The sequence below is a fragment of the Mus pahari genome, chromosome X (genome assembly GCF_900095145.1).
Source record: "Mus pahari chromosome X, PAHARI_EIJ_v1.1, whole genome shotgun sequence".
NCBI lineage: Eukaryota > Metazoa > Chordata > Mammalia > Rodentia > Muridae > Mus > Mus pahari.
This window is the reverse complement of record NC_034613.1, coordinates 54,744,314-54,750,651: the sequence shown is the minus strand read 5'-3', so window position 1 is coordinate 54,750,651 and position 6,338 is coordinate 54,744,314. Positions and strand designations below refer to the sequence as shown.

Genomic DNA, 6,338 nt, shown 5'->3' with positions numbered 1-6,338 from the left:
ACGTCAATTCTGGATGCTGTCTTCATCTTGGAATGTAAAACTCCAGCAGATTCAATACTGGCATCTCTCTTCTCTCAAACCCTTAACTCGTCCTTTAATCCTGTCTAATTTTGAATTCTCAGTGTTTTCTGTTGAGGTATGATAATAGCCAATCTCTCTCTCTCTTCTACATCTTTACTGTTAGAGACTCAGGCCAGGAAACGTCTCTACTTTCCCATCTTCTAGACCCACCCTAAATGGCAACCACAAGTCCAATGTGATCAGGAAGAAACAGGTCTACCTTGAATTGGCTATTAGTAAGTTACTTAGGTTTGCCTTTTGCCATCTGGTAATCTCTGGTATTAGATGTTCTAGCTGTTTCTGGCTGGAGATTGTTCCTCCTGTGAATTTTTTAGTCTCTGACAGCATTCCAGGGAGTCTAACTCTCTCCTGAGTCCCAGTGGTCAGAGCAGTCTCTGCAGGTAAGCTCTCCTCTTCCAGGGAAGGTGCACAGAGGTCTGTTACTCAGACCTGCCTCCTGGCTGAAGATGTAACCCAGAAAGGACCCTGTCCAAGAACCTCTGTTGCTTCTGCGGCCCCCAAATATGGAAGCTTCATGAACTTGCATGTCACACTTGTGCAAGGGCCATGCTAATCTTCTCTGTATTGTTCCAATTTTAGTGTATGTGCTGCGGAAGTGAGCACTGTATCTTTATTTTTAAATGTAGCAGTTAATGAAAAAAGTAGGAAGTGGAATATCCATCCACATGAGAATACCCCTCTAAGCTGGGAAATATGTGGTCTGGAATACATTCCGGAAAACATGATAGTAGACAATGATCAAGCATGCAAAAAGCCAATGACAAAAATATATTAAAATTAAAACACAGTAATATCTTATGTGCCTTCAAAATTGTAATTATTTTTATTTAATCACATTAACTTGCTTACCTAGCACTTATGAAAATGTAATGCTGATGAGTGCTGTGCATCACTGATTACTAAAAAAGAAAAAAAAATGTTGATTTATTTTTGTCTGTGTATTTTGCCTTTTTAAAAATATAAGATCATAGTAGATCTTAGTTAAGAAACTTTGCAGCCTGATGTAAAAGCACCAATTTGTAATTTAATTACATTTTCCACATTATAATACAGAACTGATTTGTTTCAATAGCTGTATGTTTAATAGACTAAACTTCTAGAATGTATTTTCTTATTATAAAAATTAGTAAAATTCTAATCAAGTACATTATGTGACAAAATTAATTTCTAAAAGTAGTGGTGAATACTGAGTATCCAAGGATGAAACTTTCTATTTAAAACCAATAAGAAGTGCTGAACTTATGATGTCATTAAAGATATCTTGATCTGTTAATGTAAATTTGATTACAAGCATTTAAATTTCAATTGTCCTCACAGTATATTACATCAATAAATGACCTGGAATTTTATCAATTTAATTAAGTGTCCTATTGAATAAACTAATCAAATACTTCTTTTTTAGAATCACATAGATGGTACATAGATAATTATGTATAATGGAATAAAACCACAACAACAATAAAAAACAAAAAATCTTGAAAGTGAACAGTCTACTTTAGATTTCTTGCTAATCTCAGGAGAAAGTTATTAGAGAGAGGCTATTTATAGTTAGAAAGAATGGTTGACTGCACTGTGTGTATAAGCTCTTCCTTGGTAATGATGGTCATTAATCTGTTTACTGTAGTATCAAGAGACTAATTAATAGTTAAATGATAACTAATTCAAGGTAGTAAAATGAAAATAGTACTATCTATTTAATTGAGTTGTGGAGAAAATTAAGGTAATATGTAAAAACAACTTAGAAAGCTTTTAACAAAACATAAATATGCATTAGTTTTACCAATTTCCATTTAGCTGATAAATATTAAATTCTAATCATAGAACAAGGGTTGGATTAGGTTTGGGGTTACAGTATCTAAAATACAGTATAGATTTCTGTTATAGATTGCTGTCATCTAGATTTTCTTATATATGTCTTTCATTTATTTATTTGATTTGTTTTAAGAAGGGTTAACATGGTAAAAAATAAAATGTTTGTTTCATTTTTTGAGAATATTGTGAAAGATACCATTTCCCATTTCTATGATTTACTTCTCAGTCCACTTGTCATTTGGATATAGGAAGGCTACTGATTTTCTGTGTTAATCTGTACCCTGCTACTATATTGAAAGTGATTATCACCTATAGATGTTTCCTGATAGAGTCTTCAGTGTCTTCTTTGTATAAAATTATATGGTCAATAAATACTCTAATTCTGATTTCCTTCTCTCCTCTTTGTGCCTCATTGATCTCTTTCATTTATCCTCATTGTTCCTGATAAAATTTAAAGCATTATATACTAAATATGAGTTTAGAATGTAAATATCTCGTTTCACTGTTTACCATGGATTTTGGCAGTGAACTTCTCTATTACCTTCATCATTTTAAGAATGGATATCTGTGTTACCATATTCTTCATTACTTTTATCATAAAGGAATGTTAGATTATGTCAAAGACTTTTCTGTATTAAATAAGATAATCACATGAATTTTTTCCTTTGAAGCTATTTATATGGTAGATTGCATTTATTGATTTAAGTACATTGAGCCATATCTGTATCTCTGCAAAGTAGCTGACTTGATCATAATGGAATGATCTTTTGAATGTGTTCTCAAATTTGATTTTCAAGTATTTTAATGAGAATTTTTGTGCATATATATTCGTTCATTTGTTTGAGTTAATTTTATATGCAGTTACTTCACTGAAGGTGTTTATCAAGTTTAGGAGTTCCCTGGTGGAATGTTTAGGATCACTTATATATACTATCATATCATCTGAAAATAGTGGTATTTTGACTTCTTCCTTTCCAATTTGTATTCCTTTAATCTCCTTTTGTTTTCTAATTGCTTTAGCTAGGACTTCAAGTACTATAATGAATAGGCAGGAAAAGAGTGGGAAACCTTGTCTAGTCCCTGATTTTAGTGGGATTGTTTCAAATTTCTCTCCATTTATTTTGATGTTGGCTACTGGTTTGTTGTATATTGCTTTTATTATTTTTAGGTATGGGCCTTGAATGCCTGATCTTTCTAAGACTTTTATCATGAAAGGGTGTTAGACTTTGTTGAATGCTTTCTCAGCATCTAATGAGATGATCATGTGGTTTTTTTCTTTGAGTTTGTTTATATAGTGAAGTACATTGATGGATTTCCATATACAGAACCATCCTTGCATCCCTGAGATGAAGCAAACTTGATCATGATGGATGATAGTTTTGATGTGTTCTTGGATTCAGTTTGCAAGAATTTTATTGAGTATTTTTGCATTGATATTCATAGGGGAGATTGGTCTGAAATTCTCTTTTTTTGGTTGGGTCATTGTCTGGTTTAGGTATCAGAGTAATTGTGGCTTAATAGAATGAATGGGTAGAGTTCCTTCTGTTTCTCTTTTGTGGAATAATGTGAAGAGTATGGGGATTAGGTCCACTTTAAAGGTCTGATAGAACTCTGCACTAAACCCATCTGGTCCTGGGCTTTTTTTGGTTGAGAGATTATTAATGACTGTTTCTATTTCTTTAGCGGATATGGGACTCTTTAGATTTTTAATCTGATCCTGTTTTAACTTTTGTACCTGTTACCTTTCTAGAAAATTGTCCATTTCATCCAGGTTTTCCAGTTTTGTTGAGTATAGGATCCTTTTGTAGTAGGATCTGATGATGTTTTGGATTTCCTCAGGTTCTGTTGTTCTGTTTCCCTTTTCATTTCTGATTTTGTTAATTAGGATACTGTCCCTGTGCCCTCTAGTTGTTCTGGCTGTGGGTTTATCTATCATGTCGATTTCCTTAAAGAACCAGCTCCTGGTTTAGTTATGTGGCCTCTCTCTACACAAAGTTTAAACAGGCTGAGAAAGAAATTAGGGACACACCACTGTGGGAGACCAGGCTGAGGTACACCAGGCCTTGCACAGCTCTTACCTAATAGCCAAATGGTTCTTTGTTGAGATCTGAGTCACCCCATCCTTCTCAAGGCTGCTTGACCCCCTTTCTCCCAAGGCTGCTCTATCTCCTTATTCCCAAGGCTGTTCATGGGAATCATCTGACTTCTGCCCTGAGCTGACATCTGGGGCTGTTTAGGAGGATCTGGGACTCTGAGATAAGCTGCCTGGTGTTCCAGAGCAGTGGTGCCAGGACTCTGAGATAAATCACAAAATGTTTCAAGCCTGCAGTCAGCATCCCCCCATTTGTCCTTTGCTCTGTTTCTTTTGAACGTTTCTCAAGTCCTCCCATTCCCCCTCACCGTGTTTATAACCAAAAGTTCAAGCCTTCAATAAACGAAGCCTTGACAACTCTTTGCTTGGCTTCACTTCCCATTCTCACCCATTTCATTTTCAGACTGGGCCCCCCTCGAACCCAAAAAATAGTTCGTCATGCGGGCCGGGATACACCACCCTTCAAAATAATCACAAATAATATAAAATACCTTGGTGTGACTCTAACAAAGAAGTGAAAGATCTTTATAATAAGAACGTCAAGTCTTTGAAGAAAGAAATCGAAGAAGATCTCAGAAGGTGGAAAGATCTCCCATGATCATGCATTGGTAAGATTAGTATAATAAAAATGGCTATCTTGCCAAAAGCAATCTATAGATTCAGTGCAATACCCATCAAAAGTCCAACTCAATTCTTCACCTAGTTAGAAAGGGCAATTTGCAAATGCATCTGGAAAAAAAAAAAAAAAAAAAAAAAAAAAAACTTGTATAGTAAAAAGTATTCTCAATAATAAAAGATCCTCTGGTGGAATCACCATCCCTGACCTCAAGCTGTACTACAGAGCAATTGTGATTTAAAACAGCATGGTACTGGTACAGTGACAGATAGATAGATCAATGGACTGAATTGAAGACCCAGAAATGAACCTACACACCTATGGTCACGTGATCCTTGATGAAGGAGCTAAAATCATCCAGTAGAAAGAAGACAGCATTTTCAACAAATGGTGCTGGCTTAACTGGCAGTTAGCATGTAGAGTGTGAATTGATCCATACTTACCTCCTTGTACAAAGCTCAAATCTAAGTGGATCAAAGAACTCCATGTCAAACCAAAGTCACTAAATCGTATCAACAACAAAATGGGAAAATGCCTCAAATATATGGGCACAGGGGAAAGATTCCTGACCAGATCACCAATTGCTTGTGCTTTAAGGTTGAGAATTGTTAAATGGGAGCTCATAAAACTACAAAGCTTCTGTAAGGGAAAGGACACTGTCAGTAAGACAAAAAGGCCACCAACAGATTGGGAAAAGATCTTTACCAATCTTAAAACTGATAAGGGGCTAATATCCAATATATACAAAGAACTCAAGAAGTTGGACTCCAGAAAACCAAATATCCCTATTTAAAAAAATGTGGTACAGATCTACACAAAGAATTCTTGACTGAGGAATACAGAATGGCTGAGAAGCACCTAAAAAAATGTTCAACATCCTTAATCATCTGGGAAATGCAAGTCAAAACAACCCTGAGATTCCATCTCACACCAGTCAGAATGGCTAAGATCCAAAACTCAGATGACAGCAGATGCTGNCAAGGATGTGGAGAAAGAGGAACATTCCTCCTTTGCTGGTGAGACTGCAAGCTAGTACAACTACACTGGAAATCAGTTTGGTGGTTCCTCAGAAAATTGGACTTAATTCTACTGGAAGATCCAGCAATATCTCTCCTGGGCATATACTCAGAAGATGCTCTTCTTAGAGGGGGGAACCAACTATACACAGAAGGAGTTACAGAGTCAATGTTCAGAGCAGAGACTGAAAATCCGACCATCCAAAGACTGCCCCACTTGGGGATCCATCCCAGAAACAACTACCAAACCCAGACACTGGCAGATGCCAACAAGAACCTGCTGACAGGAGCCTCATATAGCTGTCTCTTGAGAGCCTCTGCCAGTGCCTGGCAAATACGGAAGCAGATGGCCACAATCATCCATTGGACAGAGCACAAGGTCCCTTATGAAAGAGCCAGAGAAAATATTCAAGGAGCTGAAGGCGTCTGAAGCCCCATTGGAGGAACATCAATATGAACTAACCTGTACCCCCAGAGCTCCTTGGAAGTAAACTACCAATCAAAGAAAATACATTCTGGAATTTGTGGTTCTAGCTATATATGTATATGTAGCAGAGGGTGGTCTAGTTGGTCATCAATGGGAAGAGAGGCCCTAGGTCCTATGAAGGTTATATGCCCCAGTATAGGGGAATGCAAGGACCTGGAATGGGAGTGGGTGGGATGGGCAGCAGGGGGAGGGGAAAGGGATAGGGGATTTTCGAAGGGAAACTAGGAAAGGGGA

At 36.8% G+C, this 6,338-nt stretch overlaps 1 non-coding gene across 1 annotated transcript; it reads right to left on the bottom strand.

The window, feature by feature from the left end:
- Positions 1-580: 580 nt before the first annotated feature.
- LOC115063276 lies at positions 581-684 on the bottom strand. Its single transcript, XR_003843141.1, has one exon. It is a non-coding gene; the product is annotated as a U6 spliceosomal RNA (small nuclear RNA).
- Between the last annotated feature and the right edge of the window lie 5,654 nt (positions 685-6,338).